The sequence below is a fragment of the Malania oleifera genome, chromosome 1, assembly GCF_029873635.1.
Source record: "Malania oleifera isolate guangnan ecotype guangnan chromosome 1, ASM2987363v1, whole genome shotgun sequence".
NCBI classification, from domain to species: Eukaryota; Viridiplantae; Streptophyta; class Magnoliopsida; order Santalales; family Ximeniaceae; genus Malania; species Malania oleifera.
In genome coordinates, this window is record NC_080417.1 from 45,366,055 (window position 1) to 45,390,810 (window position 24,756).

Consider the following 24,756-nt stretch of genomic DNA (forward strand, 5'->3'; position numbering starts at 1 on the left):
TACACAAAACCACTTCAAAAGGATCATTTCAATTCAATACGATGAGAATTGGGCTTATTGCATAGCATAGAAGTGATTTGAGAAGAAATTATTCATTAACCTAAGAGTTTGGGTCAAAAGTTCAAGTTAGTCAAAATTTTTATACCCTCAGGTGACTAAACTTCCTTCTTCGGTCGATCAAACAGCTACCGGTTTAGATTTTTTAAATCCCAGGTAGTTCAGGCGACTGAACGTTCAGGTCAGGCGCCTAAATCGCGCAAATATATATACTTCTATTTACGAAAAAACCCTAACTTTATGCACCTTCAGGCACCTAAACCCTCTTCTTTTCTCCTTTGAACCTCCATCTATCACTCTTCAAAGCTCTCCTACTCATATTTAGCTCCAAAACCTCCATCAAAGCTTAAAATATTACTTGATACTCTCAAACTTTCAGATTTTTCTACAATATCTTTTCAAAAATCATGCCAAGGATGAAAGCTAGGGCAAACAAGACCCAATGTTCAGGACAAGATGACTCTGAGATTATTCAACGCTGGCTCGTCTCTATAGCGGCTACGAAAATGTACAATGTACATATCCAATCTATCGAACCGATTCTTGGTAAGATTTTGGATATCCCTTTTATGCAAGAAAGCTTTCTGAATAGTCTTCGTATGTTTAGTGTTCTAGGTTGGGATAGGTTCATTTCGTATCAACCTAGAGGAGTGTATCCAAATTTGGTTTGCTTGTTTTATGTGAACTTAGGAAGGGAAGGAAACATATATATATATATATATATATATATATATATATATTACAAAAATCATGGACAAAACATTCACACTCACCCCACACACCATAGCAACAAGACTCCAAATTCAATTTGGTGAGTTTGTGTTGACCTTATAGGTCGAACCCAGTTTTGATAATGACAAATACTGATATTTGATGATTTTCAAGTGTTTGTGTAGGCTCAAATAAATATCCTAAGGAAGGACACTTGAAGAGACAAGAAGACCCTGAAGACTTGTAATTTGTAATTGTAAATGTAATGTCTATAATATGGGTCTGTAATAGTAACCTAGGTTGTGGTTTGTATGTTTCTTACCTGCACATCATGCATACATGATATAGCATAAGCTCAATTAGACTATAGCAAGACCCTAGGCTCTAACACTCACACACATAGCATAAAATATATGAGTGTGTTGAAATTGTGCTCAAATTGAACAAATCTAAGTGAGTTAAGAGGGCTCGGGTGACCGCACCCTCGGACTACAAAACTCCTCAGGCGCCGAACTTTGATAGGTCAAAGTGTTGACTAGCCCTCGAGTGACCGAACCCTAAATGTACATATCTTTTCTAGGTGCCTAAACCCCTCAAAAGGGACTGTTCACCAACTCAGGCGACCGATGCTTTTAGTTTAAAAAGACCCCCGAGCAACCGAACACCTGTGTTCGTGCCACCGAGCATTCAACTCAGCACTTGAAGTTACGTAACTTTGCTACTGACTTTGATTCAGGCTGCCGAAGGATAATATGGGCGACCTAACTACATTGAACACCTTTTTAAGCTGAGTCTTGTCGGGTGACCGAACCTAGGTTCAACCACCCGAACCTCAGCTGGTTAAAATTAAATTAACAATAGTAAAACAGGGTTAACTCAGGCTAAATGGATTTTAATCATTTGAGACTTTTTTAATAATACCCATTTTATCCCACATGGTTATAATTTTTCACCGGGCTATAAATATGCCTTCATTTGCATGATTAGGGCAAGATTAGCAAAGTGATTAAGTCAAAAATTCTCTCTACTAAAAAAATCATCCTTTTCCCAAATATTCTCAAACTTGCATCCATTTGATAAAATCTGAGATTGTAAGAGTTTCTCTTGTGTTAATGTAATTGTTGTTCCTTGCTAATACTCCCACTTATGTGTGTGCTTAAGATTATTTCTTTGGGAGCTTAGCTTAGGTTTATCCCACGGATTTCTCCATTATAAATCTTGTGTGGGATTAAAACAAGGAAGCTTATGATATTTGCATTCTATTGCAAGTGTCCAATAACTTTGCTTTTGGTGTGCAAAGATTTTTCAAACAAGCAAGTAATTTTTCAAACTAGTATTGTGCTTATTTCATTAAAGAAAACCATTTTGGAACTAGTTTGATTATCTGTTTAGTATACTTGGAATATTGATGTGCTACTGAAATATCCTGTTTATATTCCAAGATATTGCTTGTGTTGAATACTCTTGAGTATCATACTGATTATACAGTGTTGGGCATTGATTGAACAAAACTTACATCATAGAGCTTACATTATATCCATGCTATTGATGTGTATGCGATTGTGCGTATTTGGGTACATATCTGCTTTATGTGAAAGGCACTATTTCTATACCATATAATTGTAAAATATGAGAGTTTCTAGGCATGGCCTGAGGGGGCGGTAATCCAGGCTGGTAAGGATTGTTTGTAAAGGTTGAGTCCAACCCTGTGCTAATCGACCTGGTTTGTATAGGTGTCACTCTACCCATTTAAGTGGGCAAGTTATAGTGGTAATCCTTGTGCTTGTTAGCCAAGGCGGGGACGTAGGCAATTGGCCGAACCTCGATAACATTTCTGCATGTCACCCTTACTTTACTACTTTCTGGGGGCATGTGTGTTTGATTAAATTGCTTTATTTACTTTCTAGTGTACATTTACATTACTTGCACGCACTAGATTGACCATAGGGTTGTGAATATACTGGTGTTAGGAGATTGAACTAAGGCTTAGATTTTAAAAATACCAATTCACCCCCCCCCCCTCTTGGGATCACGGTAAAGCTAACAATTGGTATCAAAGCCACGTAGCATAGACTAGTTGTTATTTTGCAAACGATCACATATGGCTCATAGCTCCATGACCCCTTTCCCTGAGGGACCATCTTCCACACGACCTCCTATTTTCAGTGGTGTAAATTACACCTTCTGGAAACAGAGCATGCGCATCTACCTTCAAAATACTGATTGGAAGGTGTGAAGGACTGTCTCTAAGGGAAACTATGTCCCTATGAAAACTGAGGGTGCAGCTAGGGTTCCTAAGACTGAGGATGAATATGATGATGATGATGATGATATGAAAGTTGTTAGTCTTAATGCCACTGCCATGAATATTTTATACTATAGTATTGATGTAAATGAATTTAATAGAATTATGGCATGTTCTACTACAAAAGAAATATAGGATAAATTAGAGGTCACATATGAAGGTACTAGAGATGTGAAGGACAATAGGATAAATATGTTTACCAGTGAGTATGAGGCATTTAGGATGAATGGAGGTGAGTCCATTTAGATCATGTACACTAGATTAACACACATCATAAACTCATTGCATGCATTAGGAAAGAGCTATCCCATATATGAAATGATTAGAAATATTCATAGAGGCTTACCTCCTATTTGGGAAGCTAAGGTTACGACCATTGCTAAGAATATAGACCTTAAAGCCATGACTCTAGATGAATTGATAGGTTCCCTAATCACTTATGAATTAGTCATAAATGAGAGACTTAATGAGCATAAGGGCTAAGAAAGTGACTGTATTAAAAATTTGCATGAACACATCTAGTGAATGCAGTGAATCTGACACTGATGAGGATATGGCCATGCTGACCACAAAATTTAGCAGATTTTTTAGGAAGAACAGGAAGCCATATAAAAAATACAAGGAGTCTACAACTGAAAAGAGAGAGTAAAGTAAAAGAAAAGAGAAATCAAATGCTTCCACATGCTACAACTGCAACAAGGTCAGACATATCAAACCAGATTGCCCACTACAGAAAAAGAAGGCTAAGAAAAAGAAGAAAGCCATGAAGGCTGGAACATCATAATATAAACTTAGCAACAGCGACTCAGAATCAGACAACAGCGACTCGGAGGTCGCCAATCTGTGCTTGATGGCACACGATGATGAGTTATCATCTTCTATCTCATTATCTTCATACTATTGATCTGATGATTGTGATTCCGATTGCATGCCTACATTTAGAGAGTTGCAATTGGAATATATTCATGTATCTAAATTTTTAGGAAAAATGACCTAAGAAAATAATGTTTTGAAAAATAAATGTGAAAATTGGTCAAAATTGTTTAATATTGCAAAAACCTCCAATGCTTCCATCTTAAAAGAAAAAGATGCTACCATTGTTGAGCTTGAGAGGAAATTGGAGGATTGCTCCAAAATCATTTTTAAATTCACCTATGGCAAACGTAACTTTGAAAAACTACTTGGTGCTCAAAGAAACTCCTTAAGTAAATAGGGTCTTGGTTTTAGTGGTATTGAAAATGTTAGACGACCTAATCTTTACTTAGGACATTTTACACGTAAGTCAAAGTCTCATATTCCTCCTAAAGATCTTAAGTGTGGAATAAGATGCTTTAAATGTAAACAAATTGGTCACATTCAATTTGATTGTCCACTTAGGAATAAGCGTGCTAAAATTAGGAAAGTGTGGGTCGTTAAGGGAGATCCTACTACTAAGCCCTATGGACCCAACAAAATTTGGGGACCAACATCAGTCACTAAGCTTACTTTGGGCATGCCTAAGCTCGTCCCCCTCCAAGGACTGGTGGTACTTGGATAGCAAGTGCTCATGACACATGATTGGCGACAAGGGCAAATTCACATCAATTGTTCCCAAGGATGGAGGCTATGTGACATTTGGCAACAATGCCAAAGGATGCATCATTAGGGTAGGTAAAGTTGGTAAGGATTCCTCTTTTACTATTGATAATGTTTTTTTGGTTGATGGACTGAAGCATAATTTACTTAGCATAAGTCAGTTGTGTGACATAGGATATAAAGTATCTTTTGAAAATGATAAATGCATAGTACAAATTAAATCAGATCACAAAGTGCTTTTCACTGCTGATAGCCATGAAAATGTCTACACCACTTCTCTTGATAATTTAGCTTCACAACAAGTAACATGTTTTTCTGTTGTAAATGAAGCTAGTTGGTTATGACATAGGCGCTTAGGACACGCAAGCATGGATTTATTGTCAAAACTTGTTAGAAAGGAATTAGTAAAGGGCTTGCCTAAAATGTCTTTTGTAAATGATAAAATTTGTGATGCATGTCAAATGGGTAAGCAAACAAAATCTAGTTTCAAGAAAAAGAAATTCATAACTACTACTAGACCACTTTAGATGCTTTATTTCGATTTCTTTGGTCCTAATTCCGTGCAAAGTCTTGGCGGTAAATCTTATGTTTTTGTAATTGTAGATGACTTTTCTAGATTCACATGGGTATTATTTCTTGCACACAAAAATGAATCATGTGAACAGTTCACCAAACTTTGTAGGAGAATTTATAATGAAAAAGGATATAAGATAACCCACATAAGAAGTGATATAAGCACTGAATTCAAAAATGATGGCATAGAAAAATATTGTGACTTAGAGGGCATATCACATAACTTTTTTGCACCTAGGACACCTCAACAAAACTGTGTGGTAAAAAGAGAGAATAGGTCACTGCAAGAAATGGGTAGAATTATGCTAAATGAACATAACTTACCTAAATATTTTTGAGCCAAGACCATTAATACTGCATGTTATGTTATGAATAGGGTGTTGATTAGACCGTCAATTAATAAAACCCCTTATGAATTGTGGATCAACCATAAGCCAAATATTTCCTATTTTCATGTGTTTGTTTGTAAATGCTTTGTGCTTACGAATAATGAACACTTAGGAAAATTTGACTCTAAATCTGATGAAGGTATTTTCCTAGGTTATGCACTGAATAGTAAAGCATATAGGGTTTTCAACAAAAGAACATTGACTGTAATTGAATCTATTCATGTTGTGTTTGATGAATCTAGTCCATTTTCTAAGAAAGATGATGAACATGATATTGATATTAGAAAATGCTTAGATAAATTATCAATTGAAAACAATGCAAGTGAAAACCAAGAACAAAATGAAAAATCATCTAAGGACAATGAAAATCAGGAATTGCCGAGAGATTGGAAACAGATTAAAAATCATCACATTGATCAAATCTTAGGACAACCATTCCATGGTGTAGCCACAAGATCCTCCTTAAGAAATCTAGTGAATCATTCCACTTTTCTTTTCCCAAGAAGAACCTAAAAACATTAAAGAAGCCATAGAGGATGAATCTTGGGTGATGCCCATGCAAGAAGAACTTGACCAATTTTAAAGAAGCAAAGTGTGGACTCTAGTTCCTAGGCCAAATAATCACACAATTATTAGAATTAAATGGGTGTATAGAAATAAGAAAGATAAGAATGGGGTAGTAACTAGGAATAAAGCTAGGATAGTTGCCCAAGGGTATAACCAGCAATAAGGGATTGATTTTGATGAAATATATGCTCCTGTTGCTAGGTTAGAAGTCATTCGTATGCTAGTTGCTTTTACTGCTTTTAAAAATTTTAAATTGTTTCAAATGGATGTTAAAAGTGCTTTTCCAAATGATTTTATTAATGAAGAAGTATATGTAGAACAACCACCCCATTTTGAAAATCATAAATATTCAGATCATGTTTACCGATTGTCTAAGGCCTTGTATGGATTGAAACAAGCTCCTAGAGCTTGGTATGAGAGGCTTAGTGGTTTTCTATTAGAAAATGGTTTTACCCGTGACAAAATTGACACTACACTCTTCATCAAATCCAAAAATGATGATATGCTCCTTGTTCAAATTTACGTGGATGATATCATTTTTGGTGCAACTAACGATGAGTTGTGTAATGAGTTTGCAAAATGCATGCAAAGTGAATTTGAAATGAGCATAATGGGTGAACTTAGTTTCTTCTTAGGGTTACAAACTAAGCAAGCTAATTATGGAACTTTCATATGCCAATCTATTTATATTAGGGACTTGCTAAAGAAATTTAATATGGAAGATTAAAATATTATTGGTACATTTATGAACTCTTCCATTAAGCTTGATAAAGATGATCAAGGAATCCCTATTGATGTAACATTGTATCAAGGCATGATTGGGAGTCTCCTATATTGCACTGCTAGTAGGCAAGATATTATGTTTAGTGTGTGTATGCGTGCTAGGTTTCAGGCTGCCCCTAAGGAATCTCACCTAAAAGCTGTTAAACGAATCCTTAGGTATCTAGTTGGGATTATAGAGTTAGGCTTGTGGTACCCTAAGAATACTACCTTTGAGATAGTTAGTTATACTGATGCTGACTTTGCCAGTAGTAAAGTTGATAGAAAAAGTACCAGCGGCACTTGTCATTACTTAGGACAATCTCTTGTTTCTTGGTTCTCCAAGAAACAAAACTCAGTTGCCTTATCCACAGCCAAAGCAGAATATATTGCGGTTGGAAGTTGTTGCGCCCAAACTCTTTATATGAAACAACAACTTGTGGATTTTGGATTGCACTATGAAACAATACTGATTAGATGTAATAATATGAGTGCAATCAACATCTCTAAAAATCCTATCTCACATTCACGAACTAAACAAATTGAGATTAGACATCATTTCCTTCATAATCATATGCAAAAATGAGATGTGGCTCTTGAGTTTGTAAGAACCAATGAACAGTGGGTGGATATATTCACTAAACCACTTCCCGAGGATAGGTTCATCCAAATTAGACGTGAGTTAGGTCTAATGCACAGTAGAGAGGCTTCTTAGATGTCTCATAGTTTGCATAATTTTAGGGGGAGCTCTCAAGTGAAATTTAACAAGTCCTAGCAACCAATATCATTGTTGATTTGTTTACTTGCCTTAGACTTTGTGAATGCTGATTATTATTTGTGTGCACATATCTTACATCTATAGCATGATCATATTGAATGTAATGCATGTTGCTTATTACTTGTGATGCACAACTCCTTTGTCCACTTCATAATGATATTGAAACTTTTACTTGATTGTTGGACCATACTGAACTTTTTTAGTAGTTGTGGATAAACTGATAGGAAATATAAACTCAAACAAGTTACATTTCATACACAATTTATTTTGGAAAGTCCGATTTACAAACGGCACTCTTCCGAAATTCTTTCAAAATCCTTCCAAAATTTCTTATGTATAAACGTAACACTTACCCTTTGCCTAGAGTGTTAACTATGATGGCCCTTTTTGTTGTTCCCAAAAGGAGGAGATGTGAGGCAAAATTTTGGGTTAAATACATGATGCATATTGTTAAGGGAAGTCTCTTAAGGCTATACCCAATTTTTGCATGGTGTATTTGTCATCATCAAAAAGGGGGAGAATTTTGACCTTATAAGTCGCACCCGGTTTTTATAATGACAAATACTAATATTTGATGATTGTTAAGTGTTTGTGTAGGCTCAAATAAATATCCCAATGACACTTGAAGAGACAAGAAAACCCTGAAGACTTGTGATTTGTAATTGTAAATGTAATGTCTGTAATATGGGTTTGTAATAGTAACCTAGGCTATGGTTTGTATGTTTCTTACCTGCACATCATGCATACAAGATATAGCATAAGCTCAATTAGACTATAGTAAGACACTAGGCTCCAACACTCACACACATAGCATAAAATATATGGGTGTGTTGAAAATGTGCTCAAATTGAACAAATCTAAACAAGTTAAAAGGGCTCGGGGGACTAAACCCTTGCAATACAAAACTCCTCGGGCGCCCGAACTTTGACAAGTCAAAGTGTTGACCAGCCCTCAGGTGACCGAACCCTAAATGTACATATCCTCTCCAGGCTCCCGAGCCCCTCGAAAGGGACTGTTCACCAACTCGGGTGATTGATGCTTTTAGTTAAAAAAGACCCCCAGGCGACCGAACACCTGTGTTCGGGCCACCGAGCATTCAACTGAGCACCCGAAGTTAGTTTTGCTACTGACTTTGATTCAGATTGCCGAAGGATAATACGGGCGACTGAACTACATTGAACACCTTTTTAAGCTGAGTCTTGTTAGGCAACCAAACCTAGGTTCAACCACCCGAACCCCAGCCGATTAAAATTAAATTAATCACAGTAAAACAGGGTTAACTCGAGCTAAATGGATTTTAATCATTTGGGACTTTTTTAATAATACCCATTTTATCCCGAACGGTTATAATTTTCATCGAGCTATAAATATGCCTTCATTTGCATGATTAGGGCAAGATTAGCAAAGCGATTAAGCCAAAAATTCTCTCTACTAAAAAATCATCCTTTGCCCAAATATTCTCAAACTTGCATCCATTTGATAAAATCTGAGATTGTAAGAGTTTCTCTTGTGTTAATGTAATTTTAGTTCCTTGATAATACTCCCACTTGTGTGTGTGCTTGAGATTATTTCTTTGGGAGCTTAGCTTAGATTTATCCCACGGATTTCTCCAATATAAATCTTGTATAGGATTAAACCAAGCAAGCTTAGGATATCTGCATTCCATTGCAAGTGTCCAATAGTTTTGCTTTTGGTGTGCAAAGATTTTTCAAACAAGCAAGTAATTTTTCAAACTAGTATTGTGCTTATTTCATTGAAGAAAACCATTTTGGAACTAGTTTGGTTATCTGTTTAGTATACTTGGAATATTGATGTGCTACTGAATTATCTTGTTTATATTCCAAGATATTGCTTGTGTTGAATACTCTTGAGTATCATACTAATTATACTGTCTTGAGTATTAATTGAGCAAAACTTACATTACTATGCTTACACTATATCCATGCTATTGATGTGTATGTGATTGTGCGTATTTGGGCACATATCTGCTTTACGTGAAAGCACTATTTCTATACCATTTGATTGTAATATCTGAGAGTTTTCAGGCATGGCCTGAGGGGGCGGTAATCCAGCTCGGTAGGGATTGTATGTAAAGTTTAAGGTTAGCCCTATTCTAATTAACCTAGTTTATATAGGTGCCGCTCAACCCGTTTAAGTGAGCAAGTTATAGTGATAACCCTTGTGTTTGTTAGCCAAGGCGAGGACGTAGGCATTTTGCCGAACCTCGATAACATTTCTGCGTGTCACCCTTACTTTACTGCTTTCTGGTGCATATGTGTTTGATTAAATTGCTTTATTTACTCTCTGGTGTACATTTACATTACTTGCACTAGATTGACCATAGGGTTGTGAATATACTGGTGTTAGGGGATTGAACTAGGGCTTAGATTTTAAAAATACCAATTCACCCCCCCCCCCTCTTGGGATCATAGTAAAGTTAATAGTTTGAATGTCCTAACTTGGGACAATCTTTATTAATGGAGCATAAATTTACACCCCAAGAGTTTTTGCCTCTTGTTATGACCAAACAACCAATCTACTTTGGTCACCCACTTTTTATATAGGCAGTTGATTCTTAAGGCGAAGATAATTCATTTGTTAATCACATACAATATTCTACCTAGGAATGGGTCTCGGGACCACATTTTCTACTTAGATTGTTTTGTTATGTGGTGTCTGTATAAGGCAAATAGCTTGATCATCCCACCCTGATACTTAAATGGATGATTTCCAAGGAGGAAACAAGGCGAGTCATTCTTCTATATAGAGGAGTCTTGAATCTCATCTTTGAGCATCTCGATGTTGCAAATCCATCCACACTATTCACAAAACGAACTTCCTATGATCAATTTTCGTCAACCACTATGAAACTCATGAGATACGTCTTGGACCGAGCACTTGGATGGATACCTAAGCCAAATAGAGCTTAGCAAGGAAATGTAGGCTTAGAGGAATATCGGCATCATGGCCAAGATCCACATCATGAGGCACCACCTACTCCAGCTGTTTCAGCTAATGATGCTACTTCGTGGTTTAGGGATTTTTGTCGAGACATGGACTCCCAGTTGAATGCTTTTTGTGGAGACTTAGATACTAAATGCAATGCACTTTAGTCCACTTTCATCTTGTTTGATTATAGGATCGCACAAATTGAGAGCAATATGGGCAATGCTTCCTCTTCAAAAGGAAAAGCTCCCATGGTGGCGAGTTCGGGCAATGAGGACGATGATGATGATGACGCGGAGGAGACTTCATCTGGTGGCGATGACATTGATGAGGATTAGATGTTTCTTTGATATCACTTGATGAGAACAATTTCTTGTGTTGTATCTGGCTATATTGTATTGACACTTTATCTGTTATTTGTTCTTTGAACACTTATTTTATTTTTGTAAATGCTTAATGCTACTATTGTGTTCAATTGGCTATGATATTCTAAATATTGTAAAATGCTTGCTGGTTGATGGACATGTTGATGAACTTATTAATGGATAAATTGATTGAGCATTGCATGTTGGCTAATGGACCTATTGTTTGTGAGCTGAATGCTGCTTGACGATCCTACTTAGAACTGCACGCTGAATTTTCTATTGCATTTCTTTTTGCTGATGTCAAAAGAGGAAGAAGAATAAGAATAAGCAAAATGAATGAAATGTAGTAAATGATGATATTAAGGAAATATTATACATGTAAGGGGGAGATTAAGCTAAGTTGATATGATATTATACATGTTTCTAGTGATATACATGTTAAAATTCGACATGTTAAACTTCTGGTATAATAAATGTAATTCTTGCAAAATTAATTTTTTTTATAAAAGATTTTTTGAGCACAATCTTTCTAAAAAGGAGAAAAACCAAATCACAAGTTAAGCTTGAACAAATATACATATATTAATTATATTTTATGTTTTATGCTTATTGTGAGGGGGAGCCTTATCAAGACTACCTCATTTTGCTCCTTATTTTTCATCATCAAAAAGGGGAAAACTATTAGCCTAAAAAGGGTTAATCTCATTCTGATGATAACAAACTAAGGATTCTAATTATGCTTTCAAGTGAAATTTCAAGTATTAAATTTTTTACAAGTACAAAGCTTTAAACTCAGTAAAGATTGACTGAAGCATAAACAAAATTCACAAGTCATAAAGAAAACAAGCTCATTGAAGTATTGATAAAGCGTGGACATAGTTAAAGAACCATTACATGAAGAATTAGGATTTACTTGTATTTAAATGTTTTAGAGTCTCATGTAAGTGCTCTTTAACTTAAAATTTGTTTATGATGCTCTTAGGAATAAATATTGAACTTAGAGACCTATTTACAAACTTGGAAAATATTTTTACAAAGTCCAAAATTCTTTTCAAAGTAAAACAAATAAGTTTTGGAACCAAAAATATGAAAAGCAATGAGTTACAAGGTGTTCAAGCACCTAAGGAAATTGCTCAGTTGACTGAAATGCTACTGCTAGTATAAAGAAATCAGAACAGTGTTAGTATAGGCGACTAACAGAAAATCCAATCACCCGAATAGGGTCAGGTGTTTGAACTCACAAGTTCAGGCGACTAAATCGCTACTTCCAGTTCTGGAGCGCATATTTTAATTTGTTCGGGTGACTGAACTCATGGTTCAAGCGATAGAAGCTTATGTTTTAAACTTGCAAACTGCATGATTTCTTTCCTATTTTACGAGATATGGTTTCCAAACTAGGGGAAAATGGCAAGATTTTTTTTCTAAGCTATATAAGGCTTATTATATGTGCATTAGTGTCATGCCCAGAACCCGCCAGGTGGGGCTCGGGGTGTGATGAGACCATTCACCATCTCTGATACCATTCACACAATGAAATAATTAAACAACCTCAAATAAAATACTAGAGTTCTAATTTATACAACCCCAAAAAGGAGTATAACAAATTCTTTATATTACATCACCAGAAAAAATATCAAAATATAAACTGAACATATATATGTTCTTACAACCACCCAAACTTTCCAAAAAGAAACTAACCTTGCCCTCGGAGCTTTCTAAGATTGATCACCTGAAAAGATAATAATTCGCTATGGTGAGACACCTCTCAGTAAGGAAGAAATAAACTATAGCAGTGTGTGGCATAAGAGTTTTAATATATATATATATATACAAAATAAACTCATCAATTAATCAACAACAACTGGCAAGATGCATACAGACTGTAGTCACACAAACAAAACCAATATTTATAGCAAAAGTTCTCTTGGATTGAGAAGATTACACGCCCATACATGTACCTTCCCTCTGCTCTGATACCGTTTGTAACCGTACCTTTTGATTTGAGTATGGCTACAACTGATACCGATAAAGGTACTCACCTTTCACAATAAGCCCTCGAGCAGAGAGATTTACTTTGCCATAAATATTCACATAATAAAATTCCCAAATCATTATTCACACATATTCCAATATCAATCATATTCCAGAAATGCACGTGTTCACATACATTACCACACAACCACACAGAATCACAATACATTCCACTGATCTCAATACGTGGCCCACTTAGGGCAACTGCATACGTCGTAGTACGTGGCCCACATAGGGCTTCTGCGTATAGCCCAATACTCGGCCCACATAGGACTACTGCGTACTATCTCAATACATGGCTCACATAGAAGAACTGCGTTCTTCACTGTATGTGGCTCACGTAGGACTACTACGTACTATCTCAATATGTCGCCCACATAGGACTACTGCATACTACCCAATACATGACCCACGTAGGACTACTGCATACTTCACTATACATGGCCCATGTAGGGCAGCTATGTATTTCAGTGCACGTTTACACTCACAACAAACAATATTTACCTAAACAGGCAGTATTCACAACCAGATAGTATTCACCACCAAACGGCATTCATAGCCAAGCAGTATTCACAACCAGACTATATTCACCACCAAACAGTGTTCACAACCAAGCAGTATTCACAACCAGACTATATTCTCAATCAAATAGTATTCACAAACAAATAGTATTCTCAACTGAATAGTATTTACAACCATTTAATTATATAAAGGGTTATTCTCATACCACACAGTTTTTTCCCAAATTATAAATTATAACCAAATCATTATTTTAAATTCGTTGAACAGTTCAAAAAATCATACTATAACTATACAGTTCCTATACTCGAAAATAACCAATTCAAATTTAATAAAAATCTTGTAATATTATTCCCCTTACCTATTCCTCGAAATTCTGCCTAAATCGAACGGAAAATGGAACCCTATATTCCAAAAATCCTAACTTAATCAATTCAACCCTAGAATATTTATCATTTAACATTTCCTAGGCCCACACACTCCCAATAATTAATTTAATATTAAAATATCTTACTTACCCTAGTTTTTAAGTGGTGCTCAAGAACTCCAAATTAAGTTTCATCTCCGATTAACTTGGAGAGAATCACCCCAGGAACCTTGCGGTGGTTTCCAATCATCAAATCAGGCTAAATCTGGGCCAGAATTGAAGAGAGAGGGTGGTAAGGCCGAACCCTAGAGAGAGAGAGCAAGAGGAGAGAGAATTTTTGCGCTAAAATCGATCCATGGCCTATTTATAAATTGGAGTTTGTGGACAAGTCTAAAAGGTTCATTGATGAACCCAAGAAGAACATTCGTCAACGAGAACATCCGGTTCATTGACGAATCCATTAAATTTGAATTTTTCTGACTCTCGATATCTCTTCGTTGACAAGCGCGGGGCTCTCATCGACGAAGCCTTGTTGTGCTGCCCTGAAATGTTCTTCCTTTCCTTTATTTATTTCCCCTTTTTATTTTATTTATTTTTTTATTTTATTTTATGGGTTCGAGTTATTACAATTAGAGCACCGAAATACATTGATATACTTTGATTCACTCTTTGAAAAGCATATGTGTGCAATCCTTAAGCCTTAAATTGATTATGATTCATTCTTCTGAATTTCTCATTCTTCAAATCAGAAAACCCTTGATTTATTATTGAGCTTTGTTGCAAATTGCTATTAAGAGTTCATAGTGATTTTATTGTTGTACAAATTCACTCTATCAGGAGAGTAATATGCTTGTACACACAATTGTATTGTTGTTTTGCTAACTAACATTCAAGGTTAGATCCATTGCCTATCGAGAGGGTTGTTCTTACTAAAAAGGGGTCTCCACTTCCAACGGAGAGAGGGAACTCTGCCTATTGAACGGAGAGAGTAAGGAAAATCCTAACAACAAGTTGCTTGGGGCAAGGACGTAGGCGGGACACCGAACCTTGTAAAAAATCTGTGTGTTCATCTTCTTTCCCTAACTCTCTTTAATTTTTTGCACTTATAATTTGTTAATTATCTATTGTGTATGTTTTAAATTGATTGGGAAATTTTTTGAATGCTAAGACTAGATTGGGATTACTTTGAATGATTAAATCTATTGGCGAATGCTTTGGATGATTTAAATTTTTCAGTTAAAAATCAGACAATTGCTGAAATTCTAAATTAAACTTAATTAGCTGAGGTTACGTTACTTTAGTTGATTGATTGTTCAAGGTATATGAAGGATACTTGCTTGAGTTATATCATTGAATCTTGTTTTAAATATATATATATATATATATACTTATTCGTTGTTTAAATTTAGAGTTGGTATTTGAATTTTCTGGAAAAAAAAAAATACAGCTTGTGTTTTTAAATTACATATATACCTAGGATTGTTTATTGGTATAGTCATTTGCTGATTAGTTATTTTCTGGTGATTGCGATTATTTAAAAGGTTTAAAATAAACCAAGCTTCCACATAATAAAATTTAATATATCCAATTCATCCCCTCTTAAAACTATATCGTACTTTCACTTGTCTCATGGGAGCTAACGGTACTACACTCTTATCTATCCTAAATGGTAAAACCTAGGGTAAGAGGATCATGAAAATGTGTGTGCTCACATAAATTTTTAAAGCCTATCCCAAACTCCAAACATTTCATCAAACCCTACACATGCTTATCCATTTATTCAAAACATGCATACATGAGCTATATATACAAGTAAAATATTCACAAATGGTCAACAATTATTCATATTAACAAATGAAATGAGGAATAGCTTCCCAAGAGGGGGGGTGAATTGAATTCTTTTTAAATTTTAATGATTTTTAAAACTTTCTGATTTTAATAACCTAGAAAACATAATATATAATAACAGTAACCACACTTAAGAAAACTGAAATTTAAAATTATAATTCAATCAATGGAATCAATCAATCAAAAATTATTTAAGCTTTTGTTGCTTTCCCTGTAGCCTTTTATCATACACTTTACTTGATTAAGATTTCCGCAAATTAATCAACGTACTCCCCGTTTGGGTTTCCGCAAAAAATTAATCAAAGCATACTTTCTATTTATCAAGCACCTTTGTAACCTTCTCGATTTAGATCCTGCAACCTGCACTTAAAAATCTTATAACAATAGCAAGTAAAGTATGTAAAATAAAAACAGAGAGAAAGAGACAAGAATTTTTACAAGGTTCGGCTTCAACACAACCTACGTCCTCGCCTTTGGCAAAAATACCAAAGGATTCCACTATATCAGTTTCGTTACCTGGTGGAACAATACCAATTTACAGCACACTCCTTCGATTAGACTAGAGCCCGCCTCTCCAAATAATAACCCCTTATTCGGCTCAACGATTCAACAACTCTGAATTGCTTAGAAAAGATAATAAGGAAATTTGTGTACAAAAGAAAACTCTCACAATAGAGTAAATTAGTACAATGATCAATTCACTCTATACCTCAAAGAATTCAAATATAAGAAATTTCAAGCTCAATACTTAGTATGAATTACCAAATAATTTTCCAAAGAAAAAGAAAGATTCTGATTGTTGGAAAACTTAGCTTCAAAATGTAAATCAATTTTAGATCAGAGATTTATCCTTGAAAGAATTTTAGATCCTTTGAAAACAAAATTTGAATACTTGAAGATAGATCAATCTAAAACCTATGAAACTTACTTTGATCTAAAAGCCTTTGAATATTTTTTTATCAGAAAATTTATCAAAAAATCACTAGATCTGGAAACTTTAGAAGATTGCACAATTTCAAAACTCTTTTGAATATCTCATCAATGTTCTCTCTATATTTTTTTTCTCTCTAATTTAAAATTTTGAGATTAAGACTATTTATAGAGGCTTTAGAAATCATCCATTACTTCCACAGATTTCTAAAATTTATTTCCAAATATTTTGAAATAAATATATTAAAAAATGTGGTTCAAAAAATCTTCTTGTTAAAAAATTTATTGTCAACGTTCGAGTGGCAGTTGCCTGCCACGACTTGGCAATCGCCTGTTACAAAACAACTCTCAATACAGAATGCAGGCAGTCACCTGCCAGAACCAAGGCAATTGTCTGGTTTGTTCACACAGGCGCCTGTCAGTTTAGGTAGTCACCTGTCTAGCTACTGACTTTTTTAAAAACCTTCTATTTAATTTAGCAGTCGCCTGGCCCTTCATTATTTCAAAAAATTTTCTTTTTCTTAAACCCTTTCTTTGTATTGATTTGAAAATTATTCTTTAGGGTATATGTATATAAAAAATATTTTTGACTTTCTATGAGCTTCAAATCACTTTATACTTGAGATTTACTTTGAAGTACTTACATTTTAGAATATTCTTAAAAGTATAATTCGTTTAGTCTTCAAACTTGTTCTTTCATCATCTTTGTAGTTGCAATCTTTTCTTTGCGCTTTTCACAATATAACTTTGTTCTTCATGCTCTTTGTAATCCATTGAACTTTCTTATGCACTTGAGCTCTGTTATTTTCCTGAAAACTTTTACTTGAAACATATTAAACATATCATTTGATTTCTTATCATCAAAATAAGAATTGTAAGCTTTATTAGGCCAACAACAAATAACCATTAAATTCATATTTGAGATAATTCATAATTAATTAATGGATCGACTCTCTAGGTCCCCAATAGAATTGTCAAGTTGTCACAATGTCCCAGAGAAGGGTCCGGAACGACGAGAAATAATAATATTGAAAGTTCGATGGAGTCGCCATTAACCTGTAAATTTCGTAGGTGCGGTTAGATCACCCAATTACTACCTATTGATTGGTCTTCTAAACTAATCTTAGGTCAATGAACCAGTAGTCTCAGTTTGCATTAACCAAAATTAAGATCGGGAGTTCAGTTATATGAGGGGAAGGTACTAGCATCCCCTATATACTCGTTAGTAAGGTAACTAATTAATCATGAATTATCCTTAAATTGAATCTAATGATATTTAATTAACTCTTTTAAAATAAATAAATAAATAGAAATTTAAAAGCAAAATGAAAACTATAGTGTGATTTAGGAATGTCTAATACACCTCCAAAGGAGGGGATCTTATTCGATAAACCCACCTCAAAACTAACATAGGTAAAATTTGAAATACCTTTGTCGGTCTGGGTGTGCGTCTAAAGGGGATGAATAGATGTTCTTTGCAGATATTGAAATTTTCTACAATCACAAAATTCTTTGGCAAGAAGCAATAGTATTATACCACAATAAATTTAAAGCAAATAAATACAAGCAAGCAAAGTAGATGAGATAAAATGAGAAGAGCTTAACACCGCGATGTTAACGTGGTTCGGCACTGAGCCTACATCTATGCCTTGATATCAACTCAAGGATCCCCAAATCCACTAAATGATCTCCTTTCAAGAAGAAGAAGCCTTTACAACAAGGGAACCAATCCCAACTGCTCACCAAGAGTTCAACCAATGTGTTCACCAAGAATCACCTTACAATGGCTCACAAAGAACCTCCAAATACAATGAATCAAATAGCCAATAGTTATAACATGAAATGCTCCTTCTTGAGCTAATATTACACAATGAAATCCTCACACTACTCTATTTTGTAAAAGATGTATAAACAAGGCTATAGTGCAAGAGAACTTTGAACAATATGAGCCCTAACAATGAATAGTTCAAGTAATATTCTCAACAACCAATATTCAATCAATGTCTTTAATGAATTCTAATGGGTCATATTTATGGCCAAGGAGAGGAGCAAGCCGCTAGCTAACCATTGGGCATTAATGGAGACAAGACAAAGCAAAAACTAGCCGTTAGTAGCCAATTCTCTTTAGGTGCTCGAGACCGTGAGTCGACCAGTCACCCTCATTAGTCAACCAACCACCCCCATTAGTCGACTAGTGTCCTGTACTAGTCGATCAGTCACCTGGTCTGCGAGAATGAATTAGCTACTGATTAAGTTTGGTCAACTAGCCCCCTGTACTAGTCTACCTGTAAAACCTACCTAATTTACCATATATATTTTTTTCACATCATAACATGCCAATAATCATGATAACAATAAACATAATCCACCCAGACCTATGGGTACTAGGGAATAAACCTATCATATATCAATGACACCCTAGCAGCGGTAAACATACATCATATACATAACAAACCAACCATCCAAATACAATACTAGAGTTTTACAAACTCGTCATATAATTATACACACATCCCAAAATGATCATAAAGTTCCCTAGGGTCACTACCCAAAAACCCATCTAACCCTAGCATAGCGACTAACCCTTCTAGAAAGGTAGATCGGGTGACCACTAACACTGCGGAGCTCTATCCGCTCCTCTACCTAGATTCCTTAAAATGTTTTAGAGCTAGGGTGACACCTCTCAGTAAGGGAAATAAACTAATATCAGTGTGTGGCAACATGAGTATTTTCATGTTTCATAAGAATATACTGTATATAAATTGTATTTGTGAAAACTGTCTAATAATTTACTACATAAACATATTTAAAAGTAACATACATGTCATGCTATATCTCTGTACGTGTAAATCATCTTATACAACTATATAATACGTGAAATAAATCCCAGGATGGATAGCTAGCTGGTGTCATGTATTACCCCCACATGACTGGGTTGTGCGGCCCGAAGGTAGGACCGAGCAATGCCTGGCCGACCATGCTAGATCAAAAACTCTGATCTGTAAGTATGATGAGCCTACCCCACCTGGTCCAGGCTGCCAGGGACATCTCCAAACTACACTAAAGCCACATCGACTGCCCCTTACCACACTTTGATCGTATGGTTGCATTATCATAATTAAAATATATATAGTTACGATACCGTGCTCTAGACAACTGAACTAAACTAAGTCATCCGGGTTCTGATATCATATGCTATGTTTCATTTTCTGAACATAACTATTTCACCATAATATCTAACATAATAATAATTTCATGAAAATAGTATATCATACGTCATGACCCTTGCGCCAACATATCATATCATATAAATTATGGCTCTTACTCCATTTAATATAAATTACAGCCCTTGTTCTGTATCATATAAATTACGGCCCTTGCACCGTTGCATTATAGTATACTTTTAAACATATTTCTATACTATTTTTAACAATTTCCTAAAATAATGATAGCATGCTTATTATGAAAACATAGCATTTTGTCATTACATAAATCATAAAATTTTATACTCATGCCACACAAAAGTAAATCATGTTCTACTCATAAAATATGCACTGAAATCATTTTCCTTAATTAAATGTATTAAAATAGTCTCCTGTTAACAGTAGTAAATCTCCTGAATATAATTCTATGTTATACATAATTTCCTAGAATAAAATGCTATAAAATAGTAAATATTTCCATGAAAAATACTGACTTAAATCATTCCCTTACCTGGTTTCTTGAACTATGCCAACAGGAATCCCAAATTGATGCCTACGACGCTCACCCGGGCCCTGAATCAAAAATCCTAATTTCATCAAATCAATTCTAAATAAAATACTATTTTAATATTTCTTAAGCCTATATATTCCAAATAAATAATTATACAGTCAAATATAACCAATTTACTTAATTCCCCAAATCCTACCCCCGCTTTGGAATGGTGCCTAGGAAACCCAAATTGAAAATTTACCTCTGCCAAAATGACGACGATCGAGACTAAGACCCCGTGGTGGTGCCCAATCATCAATTTGGCTGAAGATCTAGGGAGAAATTGAGAAAATAGGGAAAGATTACCTTACCCTAGGAATGGTGCCTACACCACTCCTATAACAAATCCACTCCAGTAAAAATGTCGGAGACAGAGAATGGAGTCCAGTAGTATTTTCTGATTTTTGACCGGGCGAAAATCAATCAAAAAATTGAAGGAAGTGGGAGAGAGACGACGGAGTAAAACAGAGCGTGAAACGACGAAAGACAGAGAGCTACGCTCTATGGATCTTCAAATTAAAGAAGATGATTTGATTTCCTTCAGGAAGTATGCTGAAGGAATCATTTATTAATATAATAATATTATATATATATATATATATATGTATAAAAGGTGAATATAATAAGTTATATATATAATTATTTAATTTATTTAATTGTTATTATTATTAATTTATTTATTTTATTAATTTATTTATTTAATTAATTTATTTAATTAATCAATTAACTAATTTATTTATTTATTTATTTATTATATATATATTTACATTCCCAAGCCTATCATTTTCTGGGGCGTTACATTCTCAATTCTTATAAAAATTTTGTTCTCGAAATTTGTTAAATACAACCCAAGTAAAATCCGTCATTAACCTAACAAGTTTGGAGTTAATCTTGTTAACAACTATATTAGAACATGTAATTAACATAAATTGATGGAATTATACACCCTGTCCTAATACACCTTGCTTCAACTCCAACACTCAATAACTTCAATTCCCATCTCCAATCTTCCAAAGATCTAACACCAACATTTCCTATTTGGCATATAATCGATGATCGTATAATGTCTGTGAAATTAACCACAAATGTTGTTCATGCTCTTCTTAAGTCTTTGAATACCCCAAAAAGCATCCATAAAAATTATATTAAGTTAATCCAAGTATGGTTGAATAAATTGATTTATTATATCTATGAAAATGCAAGGTGCATTGGTAACCCCAATTGGTAACACCAGAAACTTATAACGATCTTACTATGCACCCAATTCTGTCTTTGGGATGTGTAATTCCCAATTCTTAATAAGTGATAATTTAATTGCAAATCGATCAACAAAAATTTTGGGATTTATCAATTATTCCAATAATCCCCCAATCCCTGGAAGTCGATACCAATTCCTATTGTAACATGATTCAACTTCCAATGATTAATGCATAACCTCAAGGCCCCATTATGTTTCTTAGCGAATAACACAGGTGCAACCTAAATGATATACTACTTCGAACAGATTCCTTGTTAAGGAAATCTTCTTGTTGCACCTTAACTTGCCTTAGTTCAGTTGATGTCATTCTATAGGAAGCAATCGGCATAGGCTCCGCTCCTAACACCAAATCAATATTAAATTCAATCTCCTCTTGAAGGTAGCCCTGATAAGTCATTTAGAAAGAATATCTAAAAATTCATCACCTATGGGTAAAGAAGTTTGGGATTCATTAACTCGTATATTTCTTTCATTACTACTACAAACCCCAAACATGTGCCCAAATTCTATCCTTCCCTAAACACTCAAGACGTCAAGTATGAAAGCTTATTGGTTAGAAAGAAAACCCTCAATCCATTTGGATTTCTAAATGCTATTTTTTTTTAAAAAAAAAAAAAACAAACAAACAATTAGGTGTATGATTAATAGATAACCACCAATGGTTAGCCTCATCTTTAATCAGAGAACTTGCAATGATGACTCATACTCATCAAGGATCATACCTGCTGGGACATCTTATACTAGGATGCATAATCATTTTTCTATCAGATCAAATGTATAAAAGCACTTCAAAACTCTCATCATAACTTTGTAATTTGTTTGAGTAAAAATTATATGAACCCCCAAATATTCCCTAGATGTTTAATCACCCAATTTCTTTTCAATGTCAAACTAATGCACAAGCTTACACTTTCTAATCAAGGTAAGGTATCATTTTCCTACCAAATTTGGTTCCTAGATTTTTTTTCTTACTTCAAACAGTTTTTAAGACTCAACTTCTAACCTATGGTGGCACACATTGAATATCAAAACATAGTCGGAAAATATCCTCAATGAAAAACATGGATTGCAATTATAGCAAGTTTAAGTCTTGGTATACTGACTTCAAGCAAACCATAATCTTGCTCTAATGACTGGACAAATATGCAATAAATACGTGTCTTGGTTTTTGATATAAAATACAATACAAATGAAGTTGTTTAGTCAGCTATGATCAGTGATTGGACATTTTCTGACAGCATAAATCTTGTGTGAAATGGCCTAAGAATGAATCAACTGCAGATAACTACAGAAGATTTCACATGAAGCTGTATACAGGCTAAATCCCAACCGAGTTGATGACTAAGCAATTAAATTGGTGTCCCATTGCCAAGTAGGATTCGCATGGATAGAGCAAAAAAAATAAAAATCCACATCCTTGCATACATGGTTTTCCTTCTGGATAGCCGATCGTTAAAGATCCAAGTATCATTTTGATTTTTCTTCTATGTAAGTTGATAAAGATGATTCTGTTAGGTGCTATTTGATTCACAGAATCCTTCGGAAGACTTAGCAATGTGATGCCCATGACATCTTATTCTTACGTTTGTTTTCAGCTTATGGTGACAGCATCACTTCCTAGGGAATAAATAATTTCCACAGAACATAGAAGTCAAATTGTTGCCCACTTAGTATCTTACATTTTTGTGGCCATCATAATTTTAGGATTACACTGTCCTCACTATTTTGGCCGACTTATGGAAATATGAAAATATGTATTCGATGCACACTCTCATCGACCCATCTTCCTTCCTTATAAACAATACTAGTGCTCCTTGGGATGACACGCTGGGCCCAATAAACCCCTTATCTAATAGTTTTTTCAACTGTTCTTTCATTCTTTTTTTGCTCTGTCGATGCCATTCTATACGACGCCTTCAAAATTGGTGCTGTCCCCAAAAACCAGATGAATAGCAAATTCTACCTCACGTTCAAGAGGTAGTCCCGAAAAATCCTCGGGAAATATATCAGGAAAATTTCTCACTACCGAGATATCCTCAACCCTTAACTCCCCTTCTAATACTTCCTTCACATAGGCCACAAATCCCTGACAACCTTCCAATAACAACCTCATCACCTGAATGACGGATAACAACTATAGTGGGGCGCACACACATGGCCTCACAAATCTATACTCCTATCCCCTTGGAGGTCCAAACTCTACCTCTTTCTAATAATAGTTAATACTGGCCTAACTGACAGCTAGCCAGTCCATTGCCAAGATCAAAATAAACCAGTGCCTGTAAAGCACTACAAGACCAGTAGACAATATCCTTCCCTGAATATCCGCTGGACCATCCTTAAACACCCTTCTACATTTTACCATTGTTCCTATTGGTATGGCTACAAATAATTTGATGTCTAACAATTAAGTTCCCATCTTACACAGTCTGATATATTCCCAAGAAATAAATGAACACATTGCTTCTAAATCACATAAAACAATAACTTTAACTGAAATTATAACTTTACTACCTGTCACCATGTCTCCTACCACCTCAGTATCTCCTGGCATCATTGCACAAACTTGCGCCAGAGTAGTATTCATTTGTTGTCCGCCTCGAGGTGCCTAATAGCCTCCTCTATATGGTCGAGGATCAGTCGCTATCGCTATAGGTGTCTAACAGTTTCTCAAAATATGTCCAAGCTGGTAGCACCGATAACAAACAACCTCCCTCACTCGACACTCGACACTCTCCTTGGTGTCTCCTGTAGCATCTGAGACAAGGAGGGGGCATCAGTCTATCTTTTACCACTCGACCTCCTATCCCCTGTCTCTGACCTCGTCTACTATCCTACCTCCTCCATAACCCCCGGCTAAACCCTACCTAAAAATTTGGAGGCGCAGGCCTCTTCCTCTGACTCCATGCTGCAACACCTCTCTATAGGCCACTCTCAATTATTGTGGCTCTATCAACTATCTCTGAAAAGTATAGGCCTGGAAACCTACAACCTGCTCATAAAATCCCTGAATTAGTCCCTCCCC